At 35.2% G+C, this 12,788-nt stretch overlaps 1 long non-coding RNA gene across 1 annotated transcript in view; it reads right to left on the reverse strand.

Moving 5' to 3' along the window:
• Positions 1-8,697: 8,697 nt before the first annotated feature.
• The window catches only part of LOC102062219 (uncharacterized), a 55,332-nt gene continuing 51,241 nt past the window's right edge, over positions 8,698-12,788 (reverse strand). Inside the window, exon 5 of the long non-coding RNA XR_003382689.2 lies at positions 8,698-10,382. This is a non-coding gene — a long non-coding RNA (uncharacterized LOC102062219). The remainder of the gene's footprint in view (positions 10,383-12,788) is intronic.

Here is a 12,788-nt window from a genome sequence, read left to right on the forward strand (position 1 = left end):
GTTACCACCTTCCTAAGACCCTAGATAAAGGCCTGCCACACACCCTTTATGGTGGTATTCATGGAGGGAAAAGCTACTTTTTTGATGGAAATGGATGTGAGAAGTAATAACATGTTCTTTATATATTTATTAAAGTACTTTAGCATTTCGGAGTTTCTATTTTTTTATACTGCTTGCTAAACTGGAACCCTAAACCTGCAGCTTGGGCACCTAGCTTGTAAATAAGTGATTCCAAGTGCTATTTAAAGATAGCCAGTAAGAAATACTGAGGAAAATTGCACACAAAAACCTATAACCTCTTTGGATCCTATATGCTCTATTAACTTCAAAGGCATATTGTCTTCCAGGAATAACATAAATGGAGAAGCCAGAGGAAAATAGAACCTTATGTTTGGGAACTGCAAAGAAATGATTATTTAGTCAGGAGATACATCCATGCTGACAAAGAGGTAGATAGATTCTGAAATTGGTAGATAATTTCAATGAAGAATAAAATATATTGTCAAAACCACCACAAAAATCTTTAAGCAAACAGTTAATTACTTGTTTACACATTAACCTATTAACATTAGGGAACAGATAAGCCAAACCTGTTGATCAACTGGAAAGATAGATCAAAATGTGTTAGTGTTTTTTAATACATGGATTCCTACTCTTCACTTTAAAAAAAAAAAAAAACCAAATACTGACTAATTTAAGTTTTCAGCATAGAGAAAGGGAACTTTCTCTGAAAAGTGCATTACCTGTATACTAACAAGACTAATAAATGGTCCCCTGCAGCATTAGAGTGAGTCTCCTCTTTTAGAAACAGAATTAGAGAAATATTTAGACAGTACTACCACTGAAACATTTTTAATCAAATGACAGTGAAGGTGGACTGGCTGCAGCAGCAGCAACAATTTGTTTTGGTTGGTGGTTTACAGCCTATTGAGAAAATTTGCAAACTGAATTAAGAGATAAAAGCCTTTGGGAGCAGTTTTGTAACCATTCTAAAAGAAAAGTGAGCTTTATTGCCAAAGAAGAAAGTAATTTTAAATGAAAAAGAACCCCACAGAATTTCATTCTCCCATGAATAAAGACTAAAGATATAACCCTAGTCTCCTTTCTTGTAAGTAAAAATACCCATTTATCCGTTGTTTTAACAACTTTAATGCATTAAAGTTATTCTATTTTGGTTGCATCAGAAAAAAATGGCATCAAAGATAAAAAAAGTGAAGGAATTTTTCTGGCTGCACTTTGGTTTGGGCTTGATAGATAGATTTCCAGTCAAGTGAAATAATTTAATTCTTATGATGGGGAATTTTTAATAAGGAGTATCTCGAGTCTTTGGCAGGTCATGAAACAGTAGGAAAAAAAATTCTTACAGTCTACTCTCAATTTTATGGGAGCCAAGACTCCCTTACAGATATTTCATAGGGAAACATCCTTGCCATTTTAGTCTTAATTGCTTTAGTGTATGAGTCACCATTATTTTTAAATTATAGGGAATTTTAAAGAACACATGACTATGTGCACATATGAATAAATGATGCCTTTGAAGGTTATACTTCACAAGAAACTGTGGCCTAATATAACATTTAAGATATGTAATAGTATCCATCATTTTTGGCTAAGACAAATATCACAGCAGTCAAAAAGCAGAGTTCCTACAATAGTCAGTGGAAGCTGCTTATCAAATTATGTATCCTACAAAGATGAAATAATTGTGTTCTCCACACTATATAAGTGAAAAATTCAGTAAATCCAAAGATGAAACAATTAATTACTACATTTAAGTAGTATTTCCCCCAATAAACACTATTCCTTCTTCACAAAAAAGGATGCCAGTTCCTTTCTTGTTTTTTTTTTTTTTTTTTTAACAACAGTTACACCAATGATGAAATAATATATTTAGCCTGTGTTAGCATTGGAAAAAAAATACCCTGAACATCTTACTTTTTATGTGTTCTCTTCCTGTTTCAGATCAGAACTTTCTATAATTATGCTGCATAATAAGCTGGATAACATCACAATGAGAATTCTTTTTAATGGTCATTTCCCTCCATCAAAGGACATGGGAAGAATCAAACCTGAATTAAACAAAAGAACAGGCAGCTGAGGAGAGCAAGTAGTGTCAGCAAAGTTGCTGTTCATTGGGATTCCATAGCAACTACAGTCAGCTTATACAGTAAATTACTGTGAATTTCAAAGCTGTTTATTTCTACATCAAAGCCCCAAACTTCAGCTCACAAGAAGTATGCAGGGGATCCATCAGCAGCAATGCAAGATGAAAAATGCTCATGCTCACGGTGCTGGGAAGGCATCTCAAATGGCACACAGCCCTGAAATTCAACCACGTTTCCTTTGGATTTTGCCTTCACACACCTGGCAAGCAGGATCAGTGAACCATCCCACCACCTCAGGCAGACCAAGCAAGAGAACCTATGCAGCTTTGTCACACCAATTCCATCGCTGGGTTCTTTTCCACCTTCAGATTCTGACATATAAATTCTCATTGAAGGTAAGAGCTTTTTTCATAAAGGCTTATCTCCATATTTTGACATTACAGAGCAGTTGTGATTAGCCATGGTCCGTGCACATGTGGGAGATTCAGAGGCCTTTTTTGGGTTTGAGAAAAGGCCAAGGTAGCTGCTGCCAGATACTGCAATCCCAATTTCCTCATGCCTTTATTGCCCATTATAAGAAGACACAAAAATGCTAATTTCCCACATCACAACCAGAATTTTATTCTGGTCTTCTGTGATCCCATAGGGTTTTCAAAATAACATTAAAAATGACACACTAACTTTTCTGTAAAAAGGGACTTCCAATTAATTCTCCAGGCTAACTATCAAGGAATGGGGCTCTTTTCTGGTGAGCCTAATGGCAATATTATGTGAAAATAATCAAGGAAGTAATTACACTAAAGTTAATGTGTTATCTTCACCTGATGCCACAAAGGTTCACAGTGAAGGAAAATGTTATATACTGTTTATATATTTGTATATATTGAATTTAACCCAGTTACAATCTGTCTGATTGATTTGAACTCTTTAACAACTGTACAGTGAACTACCTGGAACCTATGAGTTATTGCATTCATAAAGGAGAAATGAGTATTTTCACTTGGTGAATCATAATTCTTTCATATCTTCTATTCTTTCTAGCATGAAGTAGACTGTTTTCAGCATTAATTACTTCAACATTCTGCTTCAGTACAGTAAGATATTTGCCCTGTATTACAATAGTTTATATGAGCATATTGCTTATATAGCAAAACTTCCTAAGTAACTCTGTCAGTCTGCAGTTATTTGGCATTCAGAAACACTCTGAGGAAAAGATGCTGGTATTTAGTTAAAATAACTTTAAAAACCCTTCTCTTTCATAGACGTTTTCCCTTGTTTTCTAATGTAATTTTCTAAAGAATTTCCAGCATTTATAGCAATCAAGGGACAAGTTGTACCATGCAGTCCATAGGTCAAGGCATTAAGGGAAGTTCAGGTGTAATTCCTGCTGATATTTCAGGTAGAGGGAGAAGAAAAATAAAGCACATTTGAATAGCTTACTCTTCTCCTTTTAGGTAATTTAGTGCATAATTAGACATAGAGAGTCTCTTTAAAATCTCTGGAATACAAAACAATGTATCTTCATCTCTTATTAACTGTGATTATGACCTATTTAACAGCATAAAAACTTTTCCAGTTTAAACTGATAAAGTGGTTACTCTTTTGCCTACAGTCTATTTTAAGATTCATCTTCATGGACCCCCGGCACTCAAAGTGCTTTGAATGTTTCACGCAGTTTTGCAAATCAAGTATTTAAGCAAACTAAATTTAACATAAGTAGTATTTATTTTTCATTCTTCTTTGCACCATGTAATGTCTGCTACTTAGAATTCTCCCTTCCCACTATGTTTCCTCTCAGAAGAGTCATTGGTCATGTACATTGAAGGATAACTAATTCTTACTTTTTCTATTTTGTGCAATCAGCTGAGCTCACCCAGCAGAAATCGAGCCTCAAGCTAAAATTGTACTATTGGACCAGTAAAAATGAAGTGTTATTTGAACTGCAGTTGCTGGAAAATACCAGTGCTATTCCTTCAGAGGGATTTGTAATCTAATGAATTAAAGTAATTTCATTATCTGCAGCCACACATGCAATTTACGTGCTCCAGAATGATAGCCTCCAATAGCAACCCCAGTAAAGACAAACTAATAAAAAACCTCTGCTTTATGCTTTCCAGAAAGCAGACACTACATTGACATCAAAACAGCAAGTTTAAAACTAGAGGGCAAAGGGTTTATTGTGTAATCTGCCACCAAGCTAAACACTGTCTGGGCACACCATATGATTTCTCTTCATCAAGACTGTTGCCATTTTGCTGTGCTTTCTACTACTTTCCTCTTTAAAGTGGTTAATTTCATTACACTCCAGAAGTAAGGGTTAGGGAGTAGGAGTTTGAGGAGGTGGCATGAAGATATTTTAAAACCAACAAAAAACTTTTCTAGTGAAAGATTTTGGCAGCAAAAATTAAGAAGCCAGATTCACTTGTGACAAGTTGACCTCATTTTCCAACTCAAATGTGCCTTTATGTTAACCTCAAAATAGAGTCATGAGGAAAAACAAAACATAATTACTTTTCCATAGCAAAAACCAGAAACATCAAAACCCTTGTAAATTTACTCCTTTTAGAAATAAGAATTACTCACTAAGGGCTGGGAAAGGGCACAAAAGTTGTTAGAATTTCTGCGACAAGTAATTTGCTGTACTTGCGTGATAACAGAGGTTTGCATTTTAGGAAATTATGTTAATAGCAGTTTCACCAGACAAAAGATCATGAATTCTAATTGGCAGACTATTTGCACTCACTTGGACCTTTTTATAGGGACAAAAAGATCTGGAAAAGAATATTTCTAGGGTCAAGATAGTGTACCTGAACATCAATCCCCTTAGTAAATAACTTATTCCCGAGGTGCTACTCCTATTTAAAAGTACCAAAATAACGTTCAGGTTTCTTTCAAGGCTTTGCTGCTGCATCTATCAATCTTTCCCATCAAGCCCAATACTGACTTTGCTTTTGTTGTTATCACCTGTTTCCTGACAGAGGAGAACTTGAGGGGAAAAAAATCCAGAAACACATGACAGAACCCATAAACCCAAACCCCCATAAAACTCTAACATCCCATTTGTTTAAATATTCATTGAAATGAACAAAATCTAAACATTCTCTTTTTTTTGTGCAAGTATGGCCCATACAATTTCTTCTTTAGCTTCAGTGAAGCCTGTCTGGTATGATATCTTCATGTTTATTAATAATGTCTGTAGACTCTGCACATTTGGTGAGATGTTAAGAATGAGAGCCTATGACAAAACTCCTAGGCAAGACACTGTTTTTGTAAAATATCACTTTTATATTTCCTTAAGAATTTCTGCTCCCTGCTAAACTTTATTTGCATACTTTTTTTTGCATTTCTCTATCTTATATGCGCAGAAAAACAAGATAATCTTTTCTGCTATCAGCATTTCTACTGATGTACTTCAAAAAATTCAGTGTTTCTAGTATTTAGTGCATAAAAAACCCCAAACATTTATTAATTTACAGTCCTTAAACAGGGAAAAACACTCAGTGTTTTGCCCTAAAGCTCATCATCCTACACTTATTTTCCTTTTAGCCTATTTACTGGGTACTTAAGAGAAAAGAAATTGCTAATAATAGAGAAACAGCCATGAACTCCTACCAAACAAGAGCAAAACCTGAACCACACTTAAAATCAAGCATTTCTCTAGGCCTTTACAAAGAAAGTGAAGTTTCAGTTACCAGCAAGTGATCAAGTACCCTGTAAATCAAGGAGTAAAATAGATTCAATCTTTAATCTCCTTTGAGGAATCCCTGCAGAAAATAGTGACCTCTAAGTTTAAGACTTTGACTTTTAAAACATTTTATTTAGTTCTAGTAAAATTTAAATTCACACACTGAGAATTCTAGTGTATTTTTAAGAATCTTGGTTCCCCTTACAGAGTCTCAAACTGTTAGATTATAAAATTAACTAACTTCTACTGTGTTTCAATAGCATTCATCTGGTTTCATTAGTCTTGCATCAAAATCTGTCTTCCACTCTAACAGTCACAACCTGGGCTGCTAAGCACTACAAAAGACACTTCCTCAGAGGAAGAGACTTAAAAAAAGTCAACAATCAACATTATGTATTTCTAACTACATATATGTGCAATACTGAAGATCACTGGTAGTGTAGAAACATTCTGTACGTCTCACCCAGAGGAACTATCCACAAATTTCACAAGAAGTATTGCTAAGTTGAAGTCATACAGATATATAAAGGAGCCACAGAATACAAGATATTAGCTGTCCTAACAGTACCTAATGATACAGTATCTCTGCTGTCTAATATTTTGCAGTGCCAAAGCCTTGAAAATTTCAAGTTAAATTTAACATCTTCACCCCGCCCAGCAAGCCACTGAATTTTATGAGCATTTTCAGCATGTACTCCCAGCATGAAATTCCTTTTAAAAAGCAGGCAGACATATGTACCAGTTTAAAATAACAGAAGGATACACTTCCTTGTTTCATGAGAAAGTTCAGCTGCTGACAAACAAGGTGACAGGGATAAGGTCTTAATTTGAGCAAGACAGTGTATTTCCCATATCCTTCCCCTCAGGCTGGAAATGTGAGTAACCTGTAACAATCAGCAGCACCTCCACAGTAAGTTTGTGTTGAGTTCCAACTGCACTTTGCAGTTACAGAAAGAAATATGAGACAGGTTATTAATTTATCTAAAGGAGATAAAGACAAGTCTGAGCCTCAGACAGATAACATTCAGTAATATTCCCTCTCTGCTGGACACCGTGTTATTGATTCCTGGGGGGCATGAGAGCAGTGGTGTAAAGTCAGGAGAAAATGACTAGAATGCTATTTTTGCACTAGAAACACAGACTTGTGCCTTTTGACAGCCCTAAATAGTTTAAATAGGCAAAATACCCAGAGAGACTATTGTTCTTTTTGTGATAACTATATTTGTGACATGCAAGCTATATTCCTCACATATGCTCCCTGTATATATATTCCTTCATTTTTCATGCTTATCTCATTAAAAACACTTCTTTTGAAGCCATATCTGGAAGCTTCTTCAATCCAAAACTACATCATATTTTTCCCCTGTTTTTTTCTTTTTCTTAGGTTTTTTTTTTCCTGTTTGCCATCTGGAGATCACAGACACCTGGGCTAAAATACTTATTATACATATTGAGCCAAACATGCCATATTTCTGCCTTCAACGGGCTGCTGTAACTACCTCAGTAATGACATTGCTTAGCACATGACAATACATTTTCCCTCCGTAGCCTCTCACCAGTGGAGGAGCTATGGCCTACACTACAGACCAAAAATACCATGGAAACCTTGACCAGTAAGTGACTGTGGAGGGATATTTGCAGCACTTCTGTGTTATTGCAATCAGAATATTTATTTGAACCTTGAGCCAAGGGCTTGAGTGCACCGACAAAGATTCAATTGACCCATTTCACCTGAGACCTCCACCCAGTTGGAGGAGGAGTTCACACCGATTCCTCGATTGGAAGAAACATAAAAAACCAAACAAAAGCCAAAACAAAACCAACCAAACAAAGAAAGCTAAGGAAAAAACCCCAAACCACAGTGGAAAGTCTCGACAGCTGACTGAGTAGTTACACGTGCACCATTTACCAGGAGATACTAATTAAGAAAAGAAATGCAAATTCTTCTGTGACAAATGTACTCAAGAATAACTACATTGAAATCAATCTTCCAGAAAGTTGAGTTTTAGGAAGAAAACAAAACAACTTTTGACAGCTTTTATCTAAAATGTGTTTGACCTCTAGAGTATGATTCAAATCATATTAAATTTGCAGCATACAACTATAAAGAAACAATTCTGTGACACACAGTTTGCAGCCTCAGGATAAGAGAAACAAACAGATTTGACAAAGAAAAGCTATAAGAAAGGTGCCAAGGATAGAAAAGAGGCAGGTACAAACAGGGCAATAAGCAATTTTCACAGCATATGCCTATTTTTCTGCTAGTACATAACTTAATTACTTCAAAATTATTGTAACAGTGGAAAAGAAAAGCTCCTTGGAAGCTCTCCTCCTAAGCCTTCTTTTAGTCCTCCTGCAGCCATCCTCTCTTCAAAGGGGTTTTCCTCAGGGGTTTGGCTAAACAATGCAAACACTTTGGTGCAGTTTATTTTACCTGATGGAGTTTTTACAGATAACTACAAATAAGAGTCAAGTAGCATTCTGAAGCACTGCTAAACATCTAAATACAACCTCAAGTGTTCAAATCCTTTAAATTCTAGCCCAGGAACAGAGACTTAAACTTGAGCTGGACTAAATTACCTAGAGTGGTATTTAGCATAACAAATGACTGGATGGTCCTTCACCCACAGATTCTACTGCCTTCATTTTCCAAGCTCAAAATTTGTCTCATTTTTGTTTACCTCTATTAATTTTAGCTATAAAATGAGAATTAATTTTACCTGTAAGAAACCTAAACCAATGTTCTACAGGTTACACAACATCTATATATATGTATATGAAGTCTTTAAACTTCAAGTGTCTTCAAGACAACTTTGAAACTAAGGTAAGACATTGGTAAAACATGAGTTATTAAGTGCTTAAGATACACTAGTATATTAAAGAATTTATAAAAGCAATATAGCCAGGAATTTAGTTTCAACTATTTTTAGTGCAACATTGCAGATTTTTACATATTGAAGTTTAAGTTAAATGGGTTATATTATATTCTCTATGTTTTAAAAGAAATAGCCACTTAACACCCTGCCCCAAATAAAAACGACAAAAAAAGGACAATTTAGACAGCAGTAAGCTGTGAAAAAGCTCTTCCAACTCTGGTATGCAGGCAGAAAAGGACAGTCAGTACCCACAGCACTCCTGCACTGCTTAGTTCACGTCAGTGGATCTTTTTTATTTACCATGGTTAAACTCCATCAACAGTACCTGAGTTTTGCAAAAGATGCACCATATATCTTCTTGACATCTGCAGCTGCTGGTCACATCCAAAGGCATCAGATATGTGTAAGTCCATAATTCCATCAGTAAGGGACTCTGTACCCTGGTTTGAGGAACATCTGGGAATATCAGTATCTGAAGAAGACACAGAGGGCCCTAGGCCACCATTGGTATAATGCTTTGAATAACTCTTCTGTCCCAGAGAGGCAGGAAATTACAGGTAATTCGAGGTTATACAGAAATATAGGATGTCTTAAATCCTGGCATCCTTGCCACTGCTACTTCAGAAGTAATCTGAACCAGTCCAAACACTTCCTCTCTCTGAAAGAAGACCAAAACCTGAACCAGACACTAGCAACAACACTTTCTCCTTCCTATGACCTTCTGAAGTTGCCCTGCTAAAATACCTTCCATGACTCCTCCACAAATGCTCCTCAGCTGGTACCAGAACATCTCCTTTTACAGCAGCTGCTTCCTGGGCTCCAGCACAGCAGGAGATCATTAAGCTCTTCATTAATCCTGCTATCCTATCCTTCTGAAAGAAATAGTCCAATGGCTTAGGAACACAATATACAGCTTTTTGCAGATCCTGAGGTATCAAACTTAATTTCTCATGGGTTCATGTGAAAAGCACTTTTTTTAAAGTTAATTTACGCTTTCATCAGAGTGATTTATGTTTCATCTCCTAAATAAACACTTTGTGAGACCACAAAATAATTCTTTCAGTTGTTGGAGGATTAGACTTTGTTTCCATTTTCTTAGAGGATGTGCAGCCAGATAACCTATGAAATGTAAACAGATTTTCTGACCTTAACTGCTGTTAAAGGGATTTACATATTTCTATGTAATTAAAGAAAACATTTATGCAATAGAAAAAAAGGCAGAATTTATTTACAAGTACATGACATGAAAAGATGTGAAATGCTTATTATAACTTCAAACAAAAAGTATTTCCTTGACATGAATGACAGTGAGCTGAGCAACAAAAGGACACACACATATACCTCACATCAAAAGCAGTTTGTCTTCTAGAAATTCAGTTTCACATCCTTGAAACCTTTACCTTTAATTTTACGGTTGCTGCCATACATGGAATAAAGTTTTGATGATAGATTATCCAATTAAAATTTGTAAAGGTACAAACACATTAACAATCAGAGCATTCAGCTGGGGTTTTCTGTAGCTGTAAATTGCTTTACTAGGGCCTATTTTTTTATATTTCTTTTCACATGATCATATCAGAGAACCGAACTGATAGACTGCTAAGTTTTTGTCACTTGTGATATAACATTCTGGAAATAATCACAAATCTTTGTGGTCCATCTTTCTTCAGCATTCCTCTTCATATGTTCATGCCTTTTGTCTTCCTCTGAAGCAGTCTAAACAGACATGAAATCATGAAATATACAAAGGCAATTGTTATTCACAAACATACATTAGCTAATTAATTCCAGGTATTTCAGGATTATTCATCAACAAATAATGAACTGAAATGAAAATAATTATTCACAACTGGTCTATGTGTTCAGGATCTTGCATTAATTATTAAAGTGTCAGTTCCTTATGAGTCACTCTGGTTAGTCTCTCTCATGGTTAACAAGGATGGCAGGCACTGTTACACAAATCACAGAGCTCTGGAGAGCAAGACACAGAAATAACTTTAAATTGCTTATTTTATCCTTAATCACTTATGTATCATTATTTATAAGCTGAAAGTTCACCTGTATGAGAATGGTAGGAACTATTTCCCATTACAAAATTAAAACAAGTAAAACCCATAAAAATATGGTAGGAAATTTTAGGTTTTAGTTCTACCTCTCTTTCTTAAAGAAGAATTAAAATGATGTTTGAGGGTTTTCATTACAAACATCTAGGTAAAAAATACACATGCCTAAATAAAGCTGTATTTTTCTTTCTGAAAAGTACAGCTCACCAGTCAATGACTTGTATTTACATGGAATATAAAGGAGAAAATGGAATAAAGTATAATTTTTTTCTAATTACATTAAAACTCAGCTATTCTATTGTTTGGTTTGGGAGTTTTGAGGGTTTTGTTGTTGTTGGGGGTTTTTTTGTTTGTTTTTGTTTTTTTTCTTTACAAATTATGTCCATTATAATTTACTTCCTATGTACTTAAAGAAAAGCAGGTGGATTATACAAGGAAATAGAATCCCATATGCACTATAAAGAGCCACCTGAAAAAGTGTGACTAGACTTAAAAGAAAAATAATCTCTTTTTTGTTTTAAATATATAATAAATATCTTTCCTGATAAGAGTTTGGGGACAGTGGTAAAATTTATGTATCAAAAATTGTGAATCTATTTTCCCCTGCTTTATATTACTAACAAGGTTCTCTTCAAGACAATGATCTGTCCCTTCCACACACAGAGAAAAAATGACCTTTTGTTGTATCCCTATTTTCAGTTATTTATCTTATTCATGTATGCCAAACTGGGAATGGCTGAAATCCTCTTTTATGATCCTAAATACCCTCAGATTAAAATTTCCTAGAAATATTTTTTTTTTCCTGACAAAGTATCTTTATTTTTTTTTCTGACTATACTATAAGTTATCGCTCCTTGTAATTTTAAAGGACTCAAAAAAAAAAATTTTCTCCTTTACAAGCTGCAATTGTCTTTTCTGGGCACTACCTGGAAATACTTTATTTTGCACATTTAAAGCAATGTCTGGCTGGATTCTTTCCTTTGTTAGAGTAGTTTTTTTTAATTTTATGTGACTTAAGGCACTTAAAGGCTTCCAAGGCAGAAGTGGGAAAGGCAGAACATCTCACCATGAAGTAAGTGTCAAGGAATCCCTGTGAGTTGAATCCCTGCTGTCTGAATTGTTGCCTTTTCTTGACAGCTTATTGAAGCAGAGGTGGGTGTGAAGCACTGCTGGGTGCATGCTGCTTTCACTGGGAGGAAAGCCAGAGTGGGATGGAAAATACACCAGGGCATGTTCTGTATATTGCAATACCAGGGGATCAGGACTCTGATGTACACCATAGAAGGCATCACTCCACTTGAGAAAGCACTTAACAGAAACCTCTCCTGTGCTTCTTACAGAAACAACACAAAAATTTAAGATTGGAAATATAAATTGGATCTTTCCACAGATTCAATGGAGTTCTCACAGAATTGCTAGGTAATAAAGAAATTATAGATATTCTCAGATAAATGACAAAGTTATAAAAATACTTGTAATTGCTACAACTAGAGAATTACTATTAATAGTCACTAAATGTCAATAGCATTAGAGATCAGGGGCTTCAGCATGCAACATATTTTGATTATTGGAAAAGACATGGAAAGAGTTCCTATAGACGTGCCCAAGTTAAAGCAAAAGTGAGGTTATAAATATCTTGCACTAAAGGGTAAACTAAGAAAAATTACTTTGCTGGGGACTAAGGTTTCCTGCTTACTGTTTCATAATCTGGTTTTCTATTAGTCAGGCTTTAAAGATATCTACAAGTTTGCCTCTGTTATGAATTCACAACTCCAATTGTTCTCGCTTCTGTTATGAACTCCTAAACTTCCTCTTGCACCCTTTATTGTACTGAAATTTTAAAGAAAATATGTGTGAAACTCATGTTAGGGGAAATGTGATTTTCTAACCAGACAAGTGAGCAGTGTTGCTATAGTACTTACAAATAAGCATACATACAGGTGGCACAGATGACGCAAATCCTAAAATCAAGAATTCTATAACTCTAGATAAATTTTTTGACCTTATGAAAACACATGCACACAAAAAATCAATGAAGGATGAGCTAGAAGAGAGCATA

Source organism: Zonotrichia albicollis, chromosome 1, assembly GCF_047830755.1.
Source record: "Zonotrichia albicollis isolate bZonAlb1 chromosome 1, bZonAlb1.hap1, whole genome shotgun sequence".
NCBI classification, from domain to species: Eukaryota; Metazoa; Chordata; class Aves; order Passeriformes; family Passerellidae; genus Zonotrichia; species Zonotrichia albicollis.